This window comes from Jaculus jaculus, chromosome 1 (genome assembly GCF_020740685.1).
Source record: "Jaculus jaculus isolate mJacJac1 chromosome 1, mJacJac1.mat.Y.cur, whole genome shotgun sequence".
NCBI classification, from domain to species: domain Eukaryota; kingdom Metazoa; phylum Chordata; class Mammalia; order Rodentia; family Dipodidae; genus Jaculus; species Jaculus jaculus.
In genome coordinates, this window is record NC_059102.1 from 120,735,625 (window position 1) to 120,761,868 (window position 26,244).

The 26,244-nt window shown below is 44.3% G+C and overlaps 1 pseudogene; it reads right to left on the reverse strand.

The window, feature by feature from the left end:
• LOC123464364 overlaps positions 1-26,244 on the reverse strand; it is an 86,790-nt pseudogene that overhangs the window by 24,359 nt on the left and 36,187 nt on the right.

Below are 26,244 nucleotides of genomic sequence, written 5' to 3' on the forward strand. Positions count from 1 at the left end.
TGTGTGTGTGTGTGTGTATACATTTGAGATATATATATATATATATATGACATTTTTTTCCTACTGAGCTGGTTGACTCCACATATTATTTTTATGAGTCCAGAGTCTTCTGCCATTGTCAGTTCTCTGCTCAAATGCCCAGTCCAAACCACAGATCTGAATAAAATACCATCTGGCTTACATGGGTCCTGGGGAATCGAACCTGGATCCTTTGGCTTTGCAGGCAAGCACCTTAACCACTAAGCTATCTCTCCAGCCCTCCCATAGCTTCTTTACAGTCCTCCACTTTCCCTGTCTCATTCTTACTCTTTTTAAAAATGAGGTAACAGTGGGAGCTGGGGAGATATCCCAGAGGTTAAAGGCAATTGTTTGCAAAGCCTGTCAGCTTGGGTTCAATTCCTTAGCACCACATCAGGCCAGACCCCCAAAGTGGTACAAGTATCTGGTGTTTGCTTGCAGCTGCAAGATACCCTGTCATGAGTACCCACATATACACACACATGCAAGTAAATAAACTAGTAAAAAAGCTTTTAAAAAAATAAAGTAAAATTCACATTAAATACAACAATTAAATAGAGTGATTCACTGGCATTTGATTAATTTACAAGGTGGTGTAAATATCACTGCTATCTAGGTTTTTATTTTATAAATGTATTTATTTATTTGAGAGAGAGAAAGAGGCAAAGAGAGAAAAAGAGAGAGTGAGAAAATGAGTGCTCTAAGGCCTCTAGCCACTGCAAACAAACTCCAGATGCATGTGCCCCCTTCTGGCTTACGTGGGTCCCAGAGAATCAAACCAGGATCCTTTGGCTTTGTAGGCAAATGCCTTAACCACTAAGCCGTCTCTCCAGCCCTGCTATCTAGTTTTGAAGCATTTTCACCGCCTCCGAAAGCCCCTCATTCCCACTCTCCCAGCCCCTGGCCGTCTAGTCTGCATCTCCGTGAATTTGCCTATTCTGGATATTGCATATAAATGGGATTATACAAGTTCTGACTTTTGTGTCTAGCTTCCTTTGCTTAGTCCAGTGTTTTCACATCTCATCCTCATGGAAGCCTGTCTCAGCGTTTCAGCATTCCACTGTATGAGGACCACATTTTGTTTATCCATTCATCCACTGATGGCCATTTGAGCTACCACTATCTTTTGGCTAGAGTGGCTAGTACCTGCATGTCATGTGTTTGTTTGCGTCTCATTTTCTATTCTTTTGGGTATGTCTGTATCTGGATTTTCTGCCTCCTATGGTAATTCCATGTTCAATGTGCTGAAGAACTGCCAGACTGTTCACTTTTAGGTTCAGTTACCACAGTGCATTCAAGAGAACATCTGTCACAGTTCAATTGTAGGGTGTCTTTGGTTCCAGTAGGCTGTACACATACTGGGATTGTGTCTCAAATTCACACATGAATCTCTAGTACCTGACACAGAGCAGCACAAGGAAGGTACTCAATAAACGCTGTGGGATTAGTCGGGCTTTAGAAAAGCTACGTACACTTTCATCTTTATGGAAGATGTGGTGCATGTGGTGTGAGTGAGGCTTTGGAATCTGAGAGGTAACCTAGATGGTATAGGGAGTGGGTGGGGTCTGGACGGCTTGATGAACTCCTTTGAACGAAGGGAAAGGAAGACCAGGGTGGTAGAACTTGTTTTCCACCTGCTTGACTTTTACTATTGGTTTGCCTTTGACTAACTCATTGTCATTCTCTGGGAAGATTCATTCTGAAAAGATTGAATATTTTAGTGAATTTTAGTTTTTGTTTGTTTCATGCAATTTTTTTTTTAAATATGAGCTCATAAATGAAAGCTGTGTGTGTTTGGACAATGCATTTGAGGGGAGAGTTGGGGGCAGAGTGCAAGGCAGGGCAAATACATTGCCAGACACTCTCTCTATGTTCCCTAGGGACTCTTGCAGGACTTCAAGATTGCAAGCTACCTGCATATTCCGAGGCTCTTTTGGTGGCTTGGAGACACCTCTGTTCTACAAAGATGAAGGAAGTATTTACAGACATAATTACATATTATTCCACAAATATTTTTTTCTAAGCAGTAGAGAGAATTTAAAGATCCAATAATGGTTGGGGGCATAGCTCAGTAGTATAGAGCGTTTACTTTGCAGGCATAAGACTCTATATTTTTTCCCCATAGCATGAAATAAATAAATAAAAAGTAAACAAAAATCAATCTTTCTGAGCAATATTTAGTAGTATCCTCTGCTAAAAAGGGGGCCTCTAATCCCCTGCTCATGTATTTACACTTAGAATGAAAGATTTCATGACCTGAACTACCAAATACTTATATTGCTAACTGAATGGATTCCTGTCCCATGAGAGCATTCCCTCGGAAAATGTTTTGCCCTGTACCTAAAAGCTGAACATGCGAATAAACAGGCCTTGTCTTGTCCTGACACTGGCTCCTTTGCTCTCATTTCCTCTCCTCTCCTCTCTTTTTTTCTCTTTCTTTATCTCTTCTGGCAAAATGTCTTGAAAACATGGCATTTACATTTCACCTTCATGTTTCATCTCCCTAGATTTTTGCTTCTGAATTAGTCTGCCAAATCAGGGATGAACTGAGTCCTCTAAACATTTCCAGATTGCCATTTCTAGGGCCCAGCTTTACTTGTCCCCCAGCAGTGCTCCTTGCTGTCCCTTGCCCCTGTTTGTTCCTTTATTCCCACTGAAGCACACTGGTGAGCAACCCTCCTAGAAACAAGCGCTGAACCTCCAAATCTCTGTTTGTTCAGACTGAGAGACAGGAGTTATTTCAGGCAATGATAGGAAAGATGGCTTACACAGATGTCTGAATTAGCCAAAAAAAACCCACGATGTTCTTACCATTAACTTTCTCACTTGCTGTCAGCAAACCTTAGACTAAGCAGCAATAACCAACGTGATTCCTTTCCCACTGTTAACCCTCTCATCCTCTTTTTGTGAAGCTTTTCTTGGAAATTTGGGACCTTTAGAAGAAATGCCTTTTTTGTAGGACAGCCTGATTTACAAATAGAAAGGAACCATGAAGCTAATATCCTTGGCGTTTGCTTCCTTAGCATTTGCTTTCACATCAGAACAGGCGTAAAGACAAACACTGCAGTATCATCTACCACTTCTTTGGGTGCGTCTTTGAAGGGAACTCACAGTTTTCTGGGGAGTGCCCGCCGGCCGATAGTCCCTCTCGTTCCACCATGACGCCGTTGCACTAATGGTGATGCTGTAATCCCGTAAGTAGCACTTCACAAGTGATGCAGGGAAGCCCCAGTCCGTCCTGGAGACCTCAGGGCCGTCTCGGAACTCTCGCCTCCACCGGCTTTCCGGGGCTCATGTTACCCGATGCGCTTCCTCTGGGGAAACCTGTGCAACAGGTCTTTGCGCTCCATTTAATGTGTCAGAGCTTTAATTGATTCTTTACCAGATCTATCCGCCCCGTAATAGCAGTGCTAAGCGCAGGGCGTGTTTTACAGGAATAGTCACTCAGAGTTAATTTGTTGTCACATAGCAGACAGACTGTTTCACAATGAAAATAAATCTGTTTTGTGCCTGGAGAATTTCTGCTTGATCAAGGATGCTCTGGCGACATTGACAGTGAGGTCCTGGGTTAGTACTGAGGTAGCTCCAGGGACAATGGAGACGTTGCCAGGTTTTTCTTCTTTTCTTTTTTCTTTTGCATGTGTATGTGTGTACTGTGTTTATATGTATGGGGGTGCATGTGTGTATGTGCACATGTGTATGTGTGAGGAGGCCAAAAGTTCACGTGGGGTGTCTTTCTTGATCCGTGGGCACCGTATTCATTCATCTGTTTGGTCATTATTTTTCAGTTGCAGACGCCTTGTGCAGGCAAAGGTAGTGATCTTGTGCAGAGACACATCCTCTGCCTCCACCTTCTTTATTGACACAGAACCTTTCATCTGAACCCAGAGCTCAGTGACTCAGCTAGACTAGCTAGCCAGCTTGCCCAGGTTCCCCTGTCCCTGCCTCCCCAGGGCTATTACTGGTTGGCTGCCATGCATGCCTGGCATTTATGTGGGTACTTGGATTTGATCTGTGTTCACCACTCTATCCCTCCTTGCCAGCTAGGAAAGGAAAGAACCCACAAAACCGAAACAGATTTGGTAGAGAAGAGGGGTGCTATAGACCTATGAACCTCAAATTCCTAGGCCACATGACAAGGGTAATCTCCATACCCTTGTAATTCCAGATCAAATATCTTCATGTATGTTATCTTGTTTAACCCTCTTGATGATCTCACAAGAAAGGCAGGGTGTCTACCATTATCCTCAATTTACTGATAAGAAAACAGAGACCCAAAGAGGCTTGTGACTACTCAAGAAACCACAGATAATAAGTGGCCAAACAAGGCTAGATAGCAGGTGCTCGTTTTTAGTAATTACTATCTTAGTGAGCAGCCAAGAGTGCCCCAGAAATAGCAGGCTGCACAGACCCACCCCCTACCTCCCATCCTCAGGCCCTCATTCTTCCTGCTGGTAGAAATTCATGGGAATTCTGCATGCTGAGCAATATTAGTTTACATCACAAAATAATCGAAACTTTTACTTCTATCTCACCAAAGTCCTAAAGAAAGTGGTTTTTTTGGTGACAGAACAGATCCTCTATTCTGCTTTATGTTCTTTTCTTTCTCCCCCCATTTTCCTTTTTTTTCTTTTGGTTTTCTGAGATAGGGTCTCACTGTAGCTCAAGCTGACCTGGAATTCACTATGTAGTCTCAGGGTAGCCTCAAACTCACAGTGATCCTCCTACATCTGCCTCTCAAGTGCTGGGATTAAAGGCGTGCACCACCATGCCCAGCTTCCCATTTTCTTTTTACTTGCTCTATCAATCCATCTTTCTATCCATAATACATCTATCATCTATTTATTATTCATTCACTCACCTATTTTACAATCATCTTCTCTCTTTAGTCCAGACTCCTATCCCAGATCTCTTCTTACTTTTCTTTTTTTTGAGTTAGGGCCTCGCTTTATCCCAGGCAGACCTGGTATTCACCATGCAATCTCAGGGTGGCCTCACACTCATGGCTAGACTCTTACCTGTGCCTCCCAAGTGCTGGGATTGAAGGTGTGCGCCACCACAGCTGCCTCCCAGCCTCAGATTTCTTCAACCTCTTTCCATTTCATGTATCTTTCTCTTCTTTCCCCCTCTTCTCCTCCATTCCCCCTCTTTATCATCCTCTTCTTCTTCCTTTCCCTCCTTTCTCTCTCTGTTCCTTTCAACATAAATAGAAACATTTCCTTAATCTGCATAACAGATCAGGAGAAAGACTCCAGTGAAGACAGAAACATCTGTGCCATGTTGGAAGTAATAGTGTGGGTGATAGAGTGGAAGAGGGAGAATCAGGAAAATGGAATTTTCCTCAGTGACTGAAGAAGTTAAAAAATACTACTGTTTACTCATGTCATTTGTCCCATTTGACAGATGGGAAAGTAGAGGCCCAGCTTCTCAAGGTCATGCAGCTGGTGACAAGAGCAGCTTTAAATCTAAATTATTGATGTGCATGTCTATGTCTCTTAATGAGTCAATTTCTGGTTTCTGGATAATTCAACGGGAAGTGTATCACTTTATTGCTGAGATCAAATACCTGACAAGACATTAAGGGAGGAAGGGTTTATTTTGGCTCAAGGCTGGAGGTATAGTCCTTTATGTCAGGGAAGGTGTGGCAGTGGGAATGACCCCCAGCTGAGTGGCAGGGCCATGAGGCTGTTCAGAAAGAAGAAACAGGGGAATGCTCAGTCATCTTTCTCTTTCTTCCCTTTTTATTCAGTCCATCCTGATGGTGCCAACTCATACTCAGGACAGATCTGGAAAAGTCCTCACAGATACACTCTATGCCTCATTAATGCCTTGGATGTTTCTTCATCCAGTAAAATTGCTAATAAATTGACCATCACAGGAAGAACATTCAGATGACCGAGCTTCGGCCAGAAACAGTGACACAGAGGTCAGTTAGTAGAGAGAAGGACACAAATCCTGACCTGTGAGCCATGGTTTCCTGGTACTTGACAGGGAGCAGGTGATGGCCCCTGTTGTCATAGGACAGCGGGATCCTGCAGGGAGGGAGGGAGGGTGCCGAGGGTGGCAGGTTTGGTCAGCACTCAAACTGTGGATTCTGGTGATTCAGGATCAGCTGCACACAGGGAAGCCTGAGAGAGCTGGGGTAATGCTGAGGAAAAATGTGCTGATACTTGTCAAACAATCAGAACAAAGAGGCCGGGTGTGGTGGCGCACGCCTTTAATCCCAGCACTTGGGAGGCAGAGGTAGGAGGATCGCCATGAGTTCGAGGCCACCCTGAGACTCCACAGTGAATTCCAGGTCAGCCTGGGCCAGAGTGAGACTCTACCTTGAAAAACCAAAGAAGAACAAAGAGTTCCAGCAACATTTCCTCATTGTAGAATGGGCTTGATAAAAATTAAAATACAGAAGGGCAGAAGAGAAAGTGAACCATTGTAAGTCCTGACTCACACACCTATTAAAATCCTGAAGGAATTCTTCTATATTTTTTTATGCAAATACTAAGATGGTCACAGAATAGTAGACTATTATTTGTAGTTTGTTTAATATTAATTAAAAATTAATCTTTGGGGGAAAGGTGAGATGGCTTAGTGGTTAAGGCATTTGCCTGAGAAGCCAAAGGATGCAGGTTTGATTTCCCAGGACCAACAATAGCCAGATGCACAAGGTGGCACATGCATCTGGAGTTTGTTTGCAGTGGCTGAATGCCCTGGTGTGCCCATTCTCTCTCTGTCCCCCTCAGTCTGCCTCTTTATCTCTCAAATAAATAAAATAAAATTAATAAAACAAAATTAATCTTAAGAATGTGTTAGATTTTATTCTATGGTCCAGAATATCAGTCTTGTGTGCTCCACGTGACCTGAACAAATGTCTATTTTACTGTGTTGGAGTGGCATCCTCTATCACTGTCAACATGATTAAGTTGGTTAAGGGCGTTATTGAGATTTATTAACTTTTACCAAATTTTAATGTACTTTAAAATTGCTGAGAGAGCTGGGTGTGGTGTTGCACGCCTTTAATCCCAGCACTCGGGAGGCAGAGGTAGGAGAATCACCATGACTTTGAGGCCACCCTGAGACTACATAGTGAATTCCATGTCAGCCTGAGCTACAGTGAGTCCCTACCTCGAAAAACCAAAGGAAAAAAAATGCAGAGAGAAATATTGAACTGTCCAACTATGTGCATATATCTACATCTACTTCTTATTTTTTGTTCTTTTGGGGGGTGGGGTTCGAGGTAGAGTCTCACTGTAGCGCAGGCTGACCTGGATCTTACTCTGTAGTTCCAGGATGGCCTTGAACTCACAGCAATCCTCTTACCTCTGCCTCCCAAGTGCTTGGATTAAATGCATGTGCCACCAGACCCGTCTTCATTTTTCCTTCAGGTATTTTAAATATTTATTTGTTATTCTGTTTTTTCCAGGTAGGGTTTCACTCTAGCTCAGGCTGACCTGTAATTCAATACGTAGTCTCAGGGTGGCCTTGAACTCACAGCGATCCTCCTACCTCTGCCTCCCAAGAGCTGGGATTAAAGGTGTGTGCCACCATGCCTGGCTTTCAAAGATTTATTTTTAAGCACAGATGCTTTTATGATTCTGATGTGTTCTTGGTGAAGTGACATATATGACCATCCCCATGTCTTGTCCTTCTTTCTTATGGGTAATGAACATGCCTTATCATGATTTCTACTCTGCCTACCTTTCATAGATTTTTTTTTTTGTGATGTCTTTCCTCATTCTTTTACCTTTACAGGCATTTAAAAACATATTCATTTATTTATTTATTGTGTGTGTGTGCGTGTGTGTGTGCATGCACGTGTGTGTGTGCATGCACGTGTGTGTGTGCATGTGTGTTTGCTGTAAACAAAGTTCTGATGCTTTTGCTGCCTTTTGCATCTGGCTTTGTGTGGCCGCTAGGGAATTGAACCTGGCCTGCCAGGCTGTGCAAAGAGGCACCTTTAACTGCTAAGCCATCTCCCAGCCACTCTTTATTCTTCTTTTTTAAAAATTTACTTATTTATTTGCAAGAAGAGAGAGGGAGACAGAGACAGAGGAAGAAAATATGGGTGCACCAGAGCCTCTAGCCATTGCAAATGAACTCTAGGTGCACGTTCTATTTTGTGCATCTGGCTTTCTGACTCAAACCCAGGATCCTTAGGTTTTACAGGCAAGTACCTTAACCAGTGAGTCATCTCTTCAGCCCTCTTACTTTCTTAAAATATTTATTTATTTTGAGAGAGAGATGGAAAGAAGAGAGAAGGGGAGAATGGGTGTGCCAGGGCCTCTTGCTGATATAAATCAACTTCAGACACATGCACCACTTTGTGAGTCTGTCTTTATGTAGGTACTAGAAAATCAAACCAAGGCTTTCAAACAAGCACCTTTAACCAACGCGCCATCTTTCCAGCCCCCAAACCTGGTATTCACATAGGATTTTTATTTCTCTCTCTCTCTCTCTCTCTCTCTCTCTGTGTGTGTGTGTGTGTGTGTGTGTGTGTACATGCATGGGTATGCAGGGTCTTTTTTTAAAAAAAAAATTTATTTATTTGAGAGCGACAGACACAGAGATAATGGCAGATAGAGGAAGAGAGAGAGAATGGACATGCCAGGGCTTCCAGCCTCTGCAAACGAACTCCAGACGCGTGTGCCCCCTTGTGCATCCGGCTAACGTGGGACCTGGGGAACCAAGCCTTGAACCGGGGTCCTTAGGCTTCACAGGCAAGTGCTTAACCGCTAAGCCATCTCTCCAGCCCATGCAGGGTCTTTTGCTTATGTAAGTGGAACACCTGATGCTTGCACTACTTTTTCCACCTGGCAGTACAACACACAGCCGTTTATTTATTTATTTATGTGTGTATTTATTGGTTTTGTTTTAGTGCTGGGACTCAAATATAGGGTCTCACACATGCTAGGCAAATGCTTTATCACTGAGCTATATTCCCAGCCCTACACTTAGACTTTTATAGTCTACTTAGAGTTAATATTTTACTACAACAGGCAAAATAGGGAAATCTTACAATGACATAGCTTTCTTTTCTCCATAGACATACTATTTATTACATTTGCATCCACTGAAAACACAACAGTAGTAAATGCTCCTGTTTTAGCTTTCAACAGTCATAGATACGTTAAAAACATAGAGGGCAAGTGGTATTTTATTTACCCCAGCAGCTGCCATTTGTATTGATGGTTGCTTTTCATTTTGGGAGCGTTTCCTGTTAGTCTGACGATCTCCTTTCACTTGTGTCTTCGGGCCTGCCTGCTGCTGCTGCTGGATTCTCTTCGAGTCTCTTCATCTGCAATGTCTTTGTCTCATCTTCATTCCTTTAAGACATTTTCACTGCATATAGCACTGATTGAGTCTTTTTCTTCCAGAACTTCAAAGAAGTTCATCTGGCCTGCGTGGCTCACAGGAGAAATCTTAATAGTTATTTATAGCATTTGTGCTCCAGAAGCAAGCATTGTTTCTTTCCAGACTCAAAATGTTCTGTTTTTCTCCATGTGTATTTAGCAATTTTATTAGCATGTATCTGGACATTTGTTTGAGTTTGTCTTGTTTGAAATTTATTTTCTTTTTAAAAATATTTTTAGTTATTTATTTATGAGAGAGAGAGAGAGAGAGAGAGAGAGAGACAGACAGACAGACAGACAGACAGACAGACAGACAGAAAGAAAGAAGGGGCACACCAGGGCCTCCAGCCACTGCAAACTCCAGACGCATGTGCCACCTTGTGCATCAGGCTTTACGTGGGTCCTGGGGAATCAAACCCGTGTCCTTTGGCTTTGAAGACAAGCACTTTAACTGCTAAGCCATCTTTCCAGCCCTGTTTAATTTCTAAAACATTTAAATTTATGTTTTTCACCAAATTAGGGAAATTTTGGCCTCTATTTTCCAAGATTTTTTTTTTTTTTTTTCTCATTCTCTTCGCCTATCTCTTATTTTCTTTAGGGACTCCAGTGACATGAATGTGAAACCTTCTGTGTCACTCTCACAATTCCCTCAGGCTCTGCTGCTTTTCATGCTTTATTCTCCCTCTTATTAAATTTGGTAATTTCTATTCATCTGTCTTCATGTTCAAGGATTCCTACCTCTGTCACCTCCATTCAGTTACTGAGTTTGTCCAGTGACTTTTAATTTCTGTATATGACTTTGGACTTGCTGTGTAGCCTAGATGACCCGAGTTCCTGGTCCTCCTGCCTCTATCTCTCAAGTGCTGGGGTATCAGACATGTACCACCACACAATCTTAGATATATTCCACATTCAAAATTTTCATTTCATTCTCTGTAGAGTTTCCTTTTATAAAACATATTTTATTTTTATTTATTTATTTGACAGAGAAAGAGGGAGAGAGAGAGAGAGAGAGAGGGAGAGAGAAAGAGAGAGAGAGAGAGAGAATGGGCGCACCAGGGCCTCCAACCACTGCGAAAGAACTCCAGACATATGTACCCCCTGTGCATCTGGCTAATGTGGGTCCTAGGGAACAAAACCTGGGTCTTTTGGATTTGCAGGCAAACACCTTAACTGCTAAGCCATCCCTCCAGCCTTTTTTTTAAAAAAAAATATTTTTATTTATTTACTTATTTGACAGAGAAAGAGGGTGAAAGAGAGAGAGAGAGAGAGAGAATGAATGGGCGCACCAGGATCTCCAACCACTGCCAATGAACTCCAGACGTGTGAGCCCCCTTGTGCATCTGGCTAACGTGGGTCCTGGGGAGCTGAACCTGGGTCCTTTGGCTTTGCAGGCAAATGCCTTAACCACTAAGTCATCCCTCCAGGCTTTTTTTTTTTTTTAAAGGCAGGGTCTCACTCTAGCCAAGGCTGACCTGGGATTCATTCTGTACTCAGGCTAACCCCAAACTCGTGGCAATTCTCTTACCTCAGCTACCTAAGTGCTGGGATTGAAAGCGTGCACCATATTGGGTGTGGAGGCACATGCCTTTGATCCCAGCACTTGGGAGGCAGAGGTAGGAGGATCACTGTGAGTTTGAGGCCACCCTGAGAATACAGAGTGAATTCCAGGTCAGCCTGGGCTAGAGCAGAACCCTACGTCAAAAAACGAAAACAAAAAAAACCAAAACAACAAAAAAGCATGCACCAACACAACTGGCTGCCTTTCTTGTTTTCTTTCTCACCTACTTTCTTTCTTTCTTCCTTCATTTATGTATTTTTTAGAACTAGTGGATTTATTTATTTATTTGCAAAGAGAGAGACAGAAGAGAATGCCACTGCAAATGAACTCCAGATACCTGTACCAGTTTGTGCATCTGGCTTTCTGTGGTACTGGAGAATCAAACCCAGGGTCCTTAGGCTTTGCAGACAAGTACCTTAACCACTGAACAATTTCTTCAGCCCTCTTCCTTTCTTAAAACATTTATTTATTTTGAGAGAGAGAGATGCTGAGACACCTCCCCAGTCCCCTGTCGTTTCTGTTCTTTTGCTAAAAATGTTTTTTTTTTTTTTTCCAAATTTTTGAATATGTGTGTGGAGGGCCTGTGGTGTGTTTGTGTGTATGTGTGTGTGTGTGTGTGTGGTGTGTGTAGGCCAGTGAACAACTTCAGGTATTATCCTAAGGAACACCATCTACCTGTTTTTGAGACAGGGTCTCTTATTGGCCTTGAGCTTACCAATTAGGCTAGACTGACTGACCAGTGAGCCTTTGCCTCCTCAGTGCTGGGATTACAGGCATGTGCTGCCATGCCCAGCATTTTCCATGGGTAGTACAGACTGAACTCAGATCACTTCACCCATGGAGAACTACTGCCCCAGCCCTGAAAACTTTCATCTTACCGTTCACTTTGAAAGTCTTCCTCTTTATCTCCTGGGCCATGTCTATGACAGTTGCTTTAGCATCTTTTATAATTCCAACAGCAAGATAATCTAATTTGAGTGCTTGATATCTTTATTTATTTGTTTTATTAGAGAGAGAGAGAGAGAGAGAGAGAGAGAGAGAGAGAGAGAGAGAATTGGCATGCTAGGACCTCAGCCACTGCAATTGAACTCCAGATGCTTGTGCCACTTAGTGGGCATGTGATACCTTATGCTTGTCTCCCCTTTGTGCATCTGACTTACATGGGATCAGGAGAGTAGAACATTGGTCCACAGGCTTTGAGGGCAAGCACCTAACTGCTAAGCCATCTCTCTAGCCCCTTGACATCTTTTCACTGCTTTTATCTTCCCTCGCTCCGTCCCTCCCTCTTTCTTTCTTTCTTTCTTTCTTTCTTTCTTTCTTTCTTTCTTTCTTTCTTTCTTTCTTTCTTTCTTTCTTTTTTGTCTTATGGGCACAGCCACTGCAAATAAATTCCAGATGCATGAGCCCCCTTGTGCATCTGGTTACATGGAACCTGGAGAGTTGAACCAAGATCCTTTTTGCTTTTCAGGCAAACACCTTAAGTGCTAAGCCATCTCTCCAGCCTTCACTGCTTTTATTCTTGGTAGATAACATGATATTCTTCTTCTTTATAAACTAAAGTATCTTGGGATTCTATTTTGGGCATTTAAAATATTGTTTTGTATTCAGTATCTTATTAAACTCTGAGTTTTAAAAAATATTTAATTTATTTATTTATGAGAGAGAAAGACAGATAGAGAGAGAGAGAGAAAGAGAGAATGGGCATGCCACTGGGCCTCTAGACACTGCATGCTAACTCCAGACACATGTGTCCCCTTGTGCATCTGGCTTATGTGAGTCCTGGGGAATTGAACCCCGGTCCTTGGGCTTCACAGGCAAATGCCATAACTGTTAAGCCATTTCCCCAGTCCCTCAAACTCCATTTTTTAAATGATTTCTCAGGCCCCATTAGATTCAGATTGCAAGTTTTATTTATTTATTTTTAAATATTTTATTCATTAAAAAATTATTTGTTTATTTATTTGAGAGCGACAGACACAGAGAGAAAGACAGATAGAGGGAGAGAGAGAGAATGGGCGCGCCAGGGCTTCCAGCCTCTGCAAACGAACTCCAGACGCGTGCGCCCCCTTGTGCATCTGGCTAACATGGGACCTGGGGAACCGAGCCTCGAACCGGGGTCCTTAGGCTTCACAGGCAAGCGCTTAACCGCTAAGCCATCTCTCCAGCCCTTATTCATTTATTTGAGAAAGACACACACACACACACACACACAGAGTCAGAATGGGTATGCCAGGGTCTCTAGCCATTGCAAACAAACTCCAGACACATGCAGCACCTTGCACATTTGGCATAAGTGGGGACTAGGGAATCAAACCTAGGTCCTTAGGCTTCACAGCCAAACATCTTATCTGCTAAGCAATCTCTCCAGCCCAATTGCAAGTTTTATATCCTCTTCAGTAGGGCATTGTTCCAGTGAAAGTTTAGTTTTCAAACCTCTGCTATTGTGTCTTGGGTCTATTTGTTGCTTGTGCCACTTAGAGTCAGTCTGAGAGGTGAGAGGTTATTGAAATCATAGTTCAGTTCTCAAGGCCAGGCAAGAAATCATACTCCTGCACTCCCAGCACTTGGGAGGCTGAGGTAGGAGGATCTTGAGTTTGAAGTAAGCCTGGCTACACGGTGGGTTCAAGTATAGCCTGGGCTACAAAGGGAGACCTGTTTCAAAGAAAACAACAAAAAAATAAAGGAAGAAAGAAAGCAAAAAAATAGAAACCAAGAGGCTATGGAAATAGCTTGGTGGATAAAGCACTTACCACATAGCAATGAGCACTGGAGTTCAGATCCCTAGATTCCATGTAAAAGCTTGAAGCTGAGGTATGCTTTTGTAATGCCTAAGCAAGATGGGAAGTAGAGATGAGAGAATTTCCCAGAAGTTCATGGGCCAGCTAGCTGGCCAGTGGAGCGGCGAACATGTGAGATCCTGCCTCAAACAAGGTGGCATATGAAGACCCACACCAGAGTGTCCATTCTGTGGTACATGTGTGCCTACACTCATACACACATGAAGATGCACACCTTCTACACATCCCAACACTCCCTCCCCTTTAAAAGAACATAACAACCCACCACAGAAACAAAAAACAAACAAAAAAAGCAGATTCCTGAAGCCAGCGGTGTGGTGGTGCACACTTTTCATCCCAGCACTCGGGGGGCAGAGGTAGGAGGATCACTATGAGTTTGAGGCCACCCTGAGACTCCATAGTGAATTCCAGGTCAGCCTGGGCTAGAGTGAGACCGTACCTCAAAAAACCAAAAAACAAAAAACAAAGAAACAAAACCAAAAACCAAACCAAAACAAACAAACAAACAAAAACTTAGATTCCTTCCATACTTTTAGACTGGATGAACCTCTTTCCCACTCATCCAGAAAAATGATTTTGGCTGCAGATAACACCCCACTCTCACAGCCTTATGATGGGGCCTAAAAGGAGGAAAACCTGGGAAAGTTATCATCCCCAGTTTGCTACTCTCAGTTTGATCCCCATTCCTAACCTTCCCCCTTTTGTTTACTTTTTATGTAGCTGTTTTCTAGACTGTGTTTAGTTTTAGTTGTAATTAGAGATTAGGGACAGATGGGGTATAGTGAGATTCTCTATAATGTCTGGCAACAGAATCCTTAATGCTCCTTCAGGTTTTATTTTTTAGAGTTTTGATCTTCCCAGGATTTATTTTGATGTGAAGAATGATACATCACCAATGTTGTAGGAAACTGTAGGCAAATGAGCCAGGAACATCAGAGGAGAGACAATATAGGATGCACTTGCAAGTTTGAGGTCTTGGATCTAACCTTCCCCAACCTCAGTTTCCTCATTGGGGTGGTGGGGATAATGATAGCATGTGCCTCATGGGGTTACTGTGACTATTCAGGGAGACAATGCTAATGAAATATTTTGCACCGTGTCTGACACTTAGTAGGAGCTTAATACATGGCAGTTACTGTGGACGTGATGAGGGTGATCATTATTGCTGTAATGACACACAATGAGACCATGTCACCATACGCGTGAGTCAGGCGCATGGATGGCTTGGGAAACCACAGTGCATGCTTTAGGTGATGCAGAGCCATCTCTGTGCCCCAGAATGGGTGTGAGTCCCGGATGAGAGACATGGCTTTGAGTGTTTACGATCAGGATTCATAGATCGTTCCACGGTAGCCATTTAGTTGATCAGGAGGTGTTGAATGTAGCTGTGAATCACAAGACTGCAGAGAGACCAAGGAAAAAGATACGTCACCCTGTGGTGGAGAATCACGCACTGGCCCCACAGCCAGCCTGCCAGGATTCAGCATGGCAGGGCAGGTATAGAGGCCTGCATTGCATAGAGCTGGACAGTTGAAGTGGGCCAATCAGCTCAAACTAGTGAGATAGAAAATGGTATTTGAGTTGGACCCATACTGTGAGATATTGCCCTTAAACCCTTTTCACTCGGTGACGTGTATGTGCACAGGTGTGCATATGTGTTGGCACACATGTGTGTGAGTGTGGGTGGAGGCCAGAGGTGGACATCGGGTGATTTCCTTGATCACTCTCCCCCTTCTTTTTCTTGTGGGGTGGTGGGCATTCAAGGTAAGATCTCACTCTAGCCCAGGCTGACCTGGAATTCACTCTGTAGTCTCAGGGTGGCCTCGAACTCACATTGATCTTCCTACCTCTGCCTCCCGAGTGCTGGGATGAAAGGCGTGCTCCACTACCCCGGCTCACTCTCCACCTCTACTGAGGCAGGGTCTCACTTGAACCGGAGTTCGCTGATCTAGCTAGTAGAGCTAGCCCTCTTGCCCTTGGGGATGTCTTATCTCAGCCTGCCAAGTGCTGGGATTATAGGCAGGCCCACCCTTCATCTATGTGGGTGTCGGGGATTCGAACTCAGACCATCATGTTTGTGTGGCAAGTGCTTTACCAACTGGGCCATCACCCCAGCCCCCGACTTGGAAAATTTTAGTGGATTCTTTTTCCATCCATAAATATGAGCCTACACTGCAGCCCTCATTTCTAGCAGCTCTGTTGCTCACTTCTGACATCTCATTGTCTCTGGGCTGTAGAATTCCTTGGCTTGATGTACATCCATTTCCTGCGTTGTTCCTCTTGTCATCTTCATTGTCAGCTCCACCCACCACCTCCCTCAGTCTCAGATCCCTTGCCTGTGACCCACTCTTGATCCAGGAAATCAGAACTGTGCACGAGGCTCACAGTCAGAGCAACTTGATACTCAGTAAATGTACATCTGTCCCATCACCTGCTAAACACTCCGATGTCTCCCTATGGCCTTCAGGATGAGGTCCCAGCTCTTCTGGGCTGGGTCAGGTAGCTTTCTTGTCAACCTCTGCACCCTCCATCACCTGCAGTCACCCCTTCCTGACGCTTGTCCCTCTTGTGGCGCAGCAATCCAGATCTGCTTTACTTCCTGCCGCTTGCTTGCCTGCAGTGGCTCCGGAGGCCCATCCGCCGGCACACGCCTGTGTTCCCCAGACCGACTCCAGCTCACTCTTTAAGACTTCCCTCAGCTCTCAGTCATCACCTCCCTCTCCTTCCTGAGTGTCTCTGGTACAACGCAGTGTGATGAGCTGCCGCACCTGTGCACTCCAGGAACACTGCACTTCCTAGGGTGTGGCTCTATCACCTTATGTTAGAACGGTCACATTGCGTGTCCTCCTCACTGGCTCCTTGCCGTCCTCAGCATTGTATCCCTAGAGCCTCGAGTGTCTGGGTATTCAATATATGCATTTGTTGAACAGAACTGTATCTTTGTGGAGGGGCATAGTCATTACACGCTGTTATATTCTCAGACCACCCCTCCTGGTGTTTCAGATCTCTGCCCTGTGCCTTCAACTTGAACCCCTGGTTACTTCTTTGAGCTGCCTCAGGATTGGCACCTGGACCTTGTGTTTAGTTTGAGCCTGGCTTGTGGTGTTCACTTCCCGCCTTGTTCTCGGTCTTGTACTGATCTTCTGGTTTGGATACCTATTGCACACTGTTCCCTGCGAGCCAGTGGTTTCTTTTCATCTGGGTTGTCTGAGCTCCCAGACACAGCTTTCTCTGTCCAATCGACTTTGTCACCTCAGAAAATTCTGTCTCCTCAAAATTCCTTGGGAATAAGACTGGAGACATTAAACATTATTGTAAGTTTTGTTTGTAATAATGACTTGATTAAAAAAATGTCCTTTGAAACAACCTATCTGTGCGTTGTGTGGTTTTATGATGTTTACAGGGTACTTTCACACATTTTCTTTCACTCAGTCCTCATAACGATCTTGCATGATGGGCTATTATCCCCATTTTACAGATGAGAAAATTAAGGTGCAAATAGTTGTTTGAGGTGTCGTTGACAAGAGAATGAGAGCCTGGGGCTCCACTGAGATCTTTTCACTCTAAGAGTTTGCTGTCCCTGGTGTCTGTTATGACATTCAAACCTTGGACGTCTCTTGGATATGTCAGGCTGAGAAGAGGCCCTCTCCAAATCCATTCTCTCCACTGCTGTTAGCGTGACTTAAACCAACCCTTGAATTCATTTCTGATTTCTTCTCTGATTGTAATCCTTCAGCAAACCCTTGTTCTTCATCCAACCATGTGTGGCTTTGCTGACCCTCGTCTGTCTTACCACTTTTAACAATGTCTACCACCACTTACCTTTTCCTAAAAGCCAAACTTGAACTGCAGATGCATGCGTACTTAGTTCTCCTTGGCATCCTAACTCCCACCTCTACCCTGCCTGACTTTTGCTAACACTTCCTATCTAGTTTAGGCAGTACCTCTACTTTGGAACTATTTATTGTTTCTAGAAAAAAAGCATTTGTTCACGTGTCTGAGTGCACACATGCATGTCATGGCACACACGTGGAGGTCAGAGGACAATCTCGAGGTATCTTCCTCACCTTCTTTGAGACAGGGGTCATTTGCCACTGCCAATGAGTGTCATAATGGCTGGACCATGAGCTGGACTGCCTCCCCTTGTCATAGGTGAGTTGTGATCACAGACACGTGACAGCTTGAGCCTGGCTTTATGAGGGTGCTGGGTAAGATCAAATTCATGTTGGCAGGCTTTGTAAACAAGTGCCTTTAACCACTGATCCATCACTACTCCCCCAACCTAGAGCTATTTTTAACAGGTCCCAGCCTCACATGCCACTATCTCCTTTGTGGGGTCACTGGGTTAGCCATGCACTTGTCCCAGCACCTGTCACCCTCTATGACATTGTTTTGATTCTTTCTTTAGCACCTTTAGGAGATGTCTTACCATATCCATTAAAAAAAAATACACACACACACACACACACACACACACACACACACACGTACAGGCCCAAGTCCCATGTTTGTAGACATAGTACTCAGCACGAAGGACAGCGCATGTTTACTTACTGGATGGACAGTTTGGTGGTTGGATGGATACATGGATAATTTGATGGCTATAGGGTGGACTGGATGGATGAACAGCTACACGCATGGATGGATGATGGGTGGATGAACAGGTGGGAGGAACAAGGAAATTCAAGATGTTATTTCAAACCTAGGTCTTTGACTAGTTAGAATGCATTTCCCTTCCCTCTTTTGTGCACAAAATGGCAAAGTATGATTCTTCAATAGAATACAAGAAGTAGGGTTAATTTTTCTTCCCATGGAATATTTTCACCATTGAGCTTTAGTGGAAGCGCAGTTACCAGGATCAGCCCCTGCTTTCCAGTTGCCAGAGGCCCAGTCAGCTTATCTGTAGATCATACTAACCTCCCAGTAGTTAGAAAGAACTTCTTGAACCTCCTGCTGCAGCCCTGACACTGGCGTCCATGATTGGTGGTTTTGAACTAATCTGGATGACTAATACTTCTTTCAACGGGTGCATTTTAACACATTCAGTCACAGCTTGCCTTATTCATGACTCTGCTGCAAATGACAGGAAACAAATTCAACTCAGATAAAGGAAGGACCCTTACTGCCCCCTGTCAACCAACCGCAGCATAGTGCGGGTCCCGCAGCTCTCCCCACAGTTGAATGAACCTAAGGATTCCACCACTCAGGTGGCTTCAGTTCGTGAGTTTGCTCCTCCAAATGGCTGGGCTACAAGTCTGGCCGTCTCTGCAAATGTGTCCTTTAGCTCACAACCCAAGGACGAAAAGACAAAATTCCCAAGGAAGAGCTTTCACCAATGTGGTTCAGGTGATGTGACTGTTCCTGTGGCCAGAGGGTAGAGCGCTGAACCAGCACCTCATACACTGTGGGTCTAAGGAGGCCCAAATAGGACATTTTCTGCAGCCCAAACTCTTATCTTGGCATCTTGCTTATCTTGGTGTCTTGCTTATCTTGGTAACTTAGATCTTTTTGAAATATATATGTTTAAAATTTTTTATTTTATTCAGCCAGGTGTGGTGGCACATGCCTTTAATCCCATCACTCGGGAGGAAGGATCGCCCTGAGTTCAAGGCTACCCTGAGACTACATAGTGAGTTCCAGGTCAGCTTGGGCTAGAGTGAGACCCTACCTTGAAAAACTGAAAAGACAAACAAACAAAAATTTTTATTTTATTATTAGAGAAAGACAGAGAGAGAGAGAGAGAGAGAGAGAGAGAGAGAGAGAGAGAGAGAGGGAGAGAATGGGCATGACAGGGACTTCAGCCACTGCAAATGAACTCCAGATGCATGTGCTACCCTGTGTATCCAGCTTATGTGGGTACTGGGGAATTGAACCTGGGTCCTTAGGCTTGGCAGATAAGCTCCTTAACTACTAAGCCATCTCTTCAGTCCTGTCCCTTAGATTTTTAAGATGTAGGATCAGGATAAGGAGTATTTTTTTAAAATTTATTTTTATTTATTTATTTGACAGAGAAAGAGGGAGAGAGAGAAAGAGAGGGAGGGAGGGGGAGGAATGGGCACACCAGGGCCTCCAGCCACTGCAAACGAATTCCAGATGCGTGCGCCCCTTTGTGCATCTGGCTAATGTGGGTCTTGGGGAATTGAACCCTCCAGCCCTGTTTTTTAAAATATATTTTATTTATTTGATACAGAGAGAGAGAGAGAATAGGCACGCCAGGGCCTTCAGCTACTGCAAACAAATTCAGACGCATGCTCTGCCTTGTGCATCTGGTTTACTTGGGTCCTGAGGAATTGAACCAAGGTCCTTTGGCTTTGCAGGCAAATGCCTTAACCGCTAAGCCATCCCTCCAGCACAGGAGCGGCTTTATTGTCCTACTTCCCCCTAGAAGCACTTGCTTCTCAGAATTTCATCCATGACCAGAGCCCTGCCCTCCTGCTGGGGCATCTGTCCTTCTAGAGGGATCATCTACACACGGCCCTGCATAGCAGCTTCTTTTCTCACTCTCAGCATTGGCCATTGCGCCAGGCCCTTAGGGGGCGCTCGATATGCAGTGAGGGAAGCAAATCAAGGTGCCCCGTGGACTCCGAAGACAAAGCAGATGATGCACCCAGTGGGGGAGGCTGTGGAGCACTGTAAGGGGGCCAGCTGTACCCCTTGCCCGGTGTTTCCAGCGTGACTGCTTCCAGACAGTGCTCTGCTCTCCTCTAAACTTCTGCTTCATCGGAGTGGCCTATTCCTTTCACCCTCCCAAGGCAGACACAGCAGGTAATGAAGAGAGTTTCAACACATAAACCAAAAGGATGCGTGTTCTTTCTTGGCATATGATTTGAGTGATCACAGATAAAACCACAGTGATCTAAATACAATGCGTTATTTGTTGAAGTAATTCAGGGGTAAGAAGGCTAAGATGGCAGATCCCCCGTCACTGGGGACCCGGGCTTGCTCTTGTTTGCCCAGCTTGTTGATCCCAGGTAACGGCCCAAGTCATCATCACACGTAAATCAGGAACCCTGGTTCAAACCAGGCAAACAAGAGTGATTAAAAGGAGAGGGGAAAGGCATGCTGATAAAGTCTTTTAAACTTTTCTTTTCCCCTCCCTCCCTCCCTTCCTTCTTTCTTTTTTGAGTCTCCCTCTATAGTCCAGGGTGGCGTGGAACTCACCATCCTTAGCCTCTGTGGTGCTGGGATTATAGACAAGAGCCACCACATCTGGCTTTAGCATTTTCAGGGATCTCCACGCACTTTATTTCTATCTCATAGATGGAATTTAGCTCTAGATCTGAGCAAGAGCTGCAAGTGTGTACGTAAGGACACGTGTATCTATTCACTTATTATTTGTCCAGTGATGTGATGTGGTGCGTGTTTGTGTATACACACACAGGTGCATGTGGAGATCAGAGGACACACTTGGGTGTCATCTCAGGAATGCTCTGCCTCCTTTACCCATACCACTCACTGTAAAGGAAGACTTGGGGTTCCTTGCCAATACACCAATATATACCAACACACCAATAAATTTGGGGTATCCTTGGATGTTTGTCTTATGAGTTTAAAGAATTAAAACCCACAGGCTAGAGGTAAGATTTAGAAACTTCATTAGATTAAGAGAAGGAAAGAGGAGAAAGTACAGAGATCTCCTGCCATGTGGGAGGCAGGAGGGGGTAGAGACCATGGGAGAGTAGGGGACCCCTTCCCCCATTGTCCCAGCCTAGTTGGGCTCGGGTAATAGGGACTTATCAGAACAGGTGGCTGGAGGTTTGGGGGTCAGGTAATATGAACAGCTGAAAAGAAACTGTGCCCCACCTGGTAAGCTAGTATTTATAATCTTATTGTGGTGGGCCTTACCCTCAGGCTCAGGCGGATCTGAGAGAGACAGCTGATTGGTTTGGGCTCAGGCGCTGGATCAGGAAAAGGCCAGCACACCTGACTAGGGGGCAAGAGAGCTGATTGGATGAAACTGGATCCCAAGTTGAGCTCTGGTTCTGCTGAAGCAGGTGGTGACGTCTCTTCTGCCTCTCTCTTTGGACTTTCTACTCACCGGTTACCTGGAAACAAAGCTACCCAACTAATTCCCTCTCACCACCATCCCTGACATTTTATTTCTTTTCATGAGCATTCTGGGGATTGAACTCAGGTCCTCATGCTTGCAAGGCAAGCACTTTACTGCGTCCCCAGCCCATGGAACATGCCGTCATCCCAAGCAGCTTTGTGCTGTGATTTAGCTGGGAGCTCTGTTACAATGGGAGAAGTCGGAAGTGGACATTGTCAATGTCCCTCAATTGTGCCAGGAAGGAAACAGAGGTAGGAAAGGAGGACACAGCCTGCAGCGCCCGCGCTCTGCTTCAGGGGGGCTTTTGTGGAGGAAGACCCGGCCTGCCATCATCGCTGCTGCCAGAGCTCATCTTCCTCAAAGGGAACCTGATCAGATCCCTGCTCTGCTCAGGGTTTCCTGTGAGCCAGACTGCCCAGCGTGGCATGCCAGGCATCCACACCTGGCCCCATGTTACCTCCCTCCCCTTAGCAACTGCCATTCCTACGCAGCAGCCACACCCGGCTCCTCGTCATCTTTAAACATGCTCAGCCTGTTTCCTCCCTCTATTTGGGCAGCACCTGGAATGCACTTTCTTTTGGTCTTTGCATGAAATGTCCTCAATATTGAGCTTTCAAGTTGAAGCTCACCATTACTTCCTCCTTGGGTCCACAGACCACCGTTCTTCCCTTTGTGACTGCTTAAAGCAGTCCTCAGGTTTCTCATACTTTTTATTTATTTATATTTAAATATTTTATTTATTTATTTATTAGAGAGAGAGAATACTAGAGAGAGAGGGAGAGAAAGAATGGGCATGTCAGGGCCTCCAGCCACTGCAAATGCACTCCAGATGCATGCACCACCTTGTGCATCTGGCTTTACATGGGTACTGTGGAATAGATCCCAGGTCCTTAGGCTTTGCAGGCAAGTGCCTTAATTGCTAAGCTATCTCTCCAGCCCCACTTATTATTATTATTATTATTTAATTATTTTTATTTATTTATTCGAAGGTGACAGAGAGATAGAGGCAGGTAGAGACAGAGAGAACAGGCGCGCCAGGGTCTCCAGCCACTGCAAACGAACTCCAGATGCATGCACCCCCTTGTGCATCTGGCTAATGTGGGTCCTGGGGAATTGAGCCTTGAACCGGGGTCCTTAGGCTTCACAGGCAAGCGCTTAGCTGGTAAGCCCTATTATTATTTTTTAAAAATATTTTATTTATTTGATACAGAGAGAGAGAGAGAGAGAGAGAGCGAGAGCGAGAGCGAGAGAGAGAGAGAGAGAGAGAGAGAGAGAGAGAGAATTGGCATACCAGGGTCTCCAGCCACTGCAAGCGATCTCCAGATGCATGCACCACCTTTTACATCTGGTGTACTTTTAATTTTTTTTTGAGATGTTTTGCTATGTAGCCCTGTCTGGCTTCAAATCACCACATTCCTGCCACAGCAGTGGGATGATAGGCCAGCTAGATTATCCACACTGCTTTCCGTGTTTTCCTCATCACTGACCAATGAGGATGGCACCATCCCCTGGGTAGGGAGTCCCCGACTGAATAAAAAGCAAGGAAGCCAAGCACCACACTCAGTCCTGGGCTTCTTGATGGTGGACACATGACCAGCTGTCCCACACGCCTGCTGCCATGACTTCTCCACTCTCTTGTACTCTACCCTCTAACTGGGAGCCCAAATAAATACTTCCTCAAGTTGCTCTTCTCAGGTATTTTGTCACAGCAACAAATAACTAATTTAGCAACCTTATTTAAAGCCACACACCCAGCTTTCTTTGGCCCTGACTCCTTTGATTTTCTTTTTAGCAAATAACATCACCTCACATTTTCTTATGTATTCATATTTCCATATGTTATTTATTTATTTTCTGTACCTCCTATAAGAAAGTTTGCCAAATCTGATAGGTATTTACCTTAGGGATTTATGAACAAAAAAATGAAATTTTTTGTACTACTTGGGAATTCTGTCAATTATTATTCTTTGGGAAAATGTCAACTATTTTTTAAAATACTTTGTTTTAAAATAATGAGTGACCATAATAGTAAAGAGGGAATCATTGTTTTTCTATGACCGTGTTGTATCAAATTATGAATCAATGTGTTGTGATAGCATTTATATTTCAAAACCATGATTTGTACCTGATACATGTATTTGATAACACAAAAGATTAAGAGAAGGTGGTATTAGTATAAATTATCTTTTTGTATTGTTTTGTTTTGAGATAGGGTCTTTCTCTCACCCAGGATGACCTGGAATTCACTCTGTATTCTCAGGGTGGCCTCAAACTCATGGTGATCCCCTACTTCTGCCTCTCAAAGTGCTGGGATTAAAGGTGTGCGCCACCACTGCCCGCTTGGTATAAATTATCTTTTAAGTGACAAGTATTCCAGGTGTGGAAAAACTTTTATTTTGCAATGATTTGCATTTCCGTTTCTGTTTTTTCTTATTTATTTTTGTCTGTGTGTGGTTGCAGGTTCATATGCATGTGGAAGCCAGAAGGTGACCATGGATATTGTCCTCAGGAACACCATTCACTTCTTTTTGAGACAGGGACTCTCACTGGCTTGGAGATCGCCAATTAGGATAGACTGGCTGGCCAGCCAGCTTTTAGGGTCCATCTGTCTTCACCTCCTCAGTGCTAGGATTACAGGTACACACTACCGTGCCTCATTTTTTATGTGGATACTGGGGATAAGACTTAGGTCCTCATACTTATGTGGCAGATGTTTTACTCACAGTGTTATCTCCCCAGTTTCAGCCTCTTTTCTTTCTTATTTTATTTGGGTGGGGGGGGAATATGGGCCAGCCAGGGCCTTCAACCACTGCAAACAAACTCCAGATGCGTGCGCCCCCTTGTGCACATGTGTGACATTGCACTCTTGTGTCACTGTGTATCTGGTTTACATGGGACCTGGAATTTGAACATGAGTTCTTAGCTTAGCATGCAAGTACCTTAACTACCAAGCCATCTCTCCAGTCCTGCCTCTTTTTCTTCCAATTTTTAAAAATATTTATTTTATTTTTATTTATCTATTTGAGAGCAACAGACACAGAGAGAAAGAGGCAGAGGAGAGAGAGAATGGGCGCACCAGGGCCTCCAGCCACTGTAAACGAACTCCAGACGCGTGCATCTGGCTAATGTGGGTCCTGGGGAATCCAGCATTGAACCGGGGTCCTTAGGCTTCACAGGCAAGCACTTAACCACTAAGCAATTCTTCCAAATTTTTATTAACAATTTTTATAACTATAAAAAAACCCCATGGTAATACCCTCCCTCCCCCCACTTTAGCCTTTGAAACTCCATTCTCCACCATATCCCCTCCCCATCTCAATCAGTCTCTCTTTTAATTTTGATGTCACGATCTTTTCCTCCTCTTATAACGGTCTTGTGCAGGTAGTGTCAGGCATTGTGAGGCCATGGATATCCAGGCCATTTTGTGTCTGAAGGGAGCATGTTGTATGGAGTCCTACCCTTCCTTTGGCTCTTACATTCTTTCCACCACCTCTTCCGCATTAGACCCTGAGCCTTGGAAGGTGTGATACAGATATTGCAGTACTGAGCACTGCGGTCATTTCTTTCCATCATTGTGATACCTTCTGAGTTGTCCCAAGATCACTGCCATCTGAAAAGAGAAGATTCTCTACCAAAAGTGAGAGTAGCATTAATATAAGGGTATGAACATTAATAGGAGTGCTAACTGGGCAGTTTGATAAGCATAACATATGCATTTAGCCAGACAATAGCAGACGTTACACCCCTAGGGCTCATGACTATCCCTGTTTTAAGTTTTTAGTATCAGGGATGTATTTCCTCCCATGGATTGGGCCTCCAGTCCAATTAGAGGGCACTTTTTTCCCCTCATAACAGACATGCCACTATTGCACCCGTTGGCTCATTTGGCCTGGTTGGCCAAATATAAGGCTTTCGGTGTCCACTGTTGAGTATCTTCACTGGTGATTTCTCTCTCTCCCATTGAACTGCATGCAGAATGGCTTCTTCCAGTTTTCTGTCAGCTGGCCTACATAGAGGAGGTTATCAGCTCAGTTCCAACAGGATTTCTCAGTGGCCTTGCAGCCCAAGTATGTTGAGGCTTCAGCAATAGGGTCTTACCATCTATTCCTGGTGGGAAACCAAGGGCCTTGGCAATGGCCTATAATGTTTTGGGGGCATCCAGGACCTCCCTGGCCAACAACTCACTGGAAGGTATTTCATTCCTGGCACTGAAAATTTTCTAGCAACAGTCTATGGCTCCTGAGTGTTCCATTGTCCAAACAAGTAGGATTCCATATTATTTATTTATATCCTCTTAGATTTTGACTAGTCCTCCCTCCAACTTTCCTTTACTCAGTCTCTTCCCCTGACCTCATTTTGGTCCTTTTCACCCCCATTAATTTATTCTTCTACTTACATATATACAATACCATCCTATTAAGTACCCTCCTCCCTTCCTTTCTCTTCCTTTTATATCTCTTTTCTAGCTTT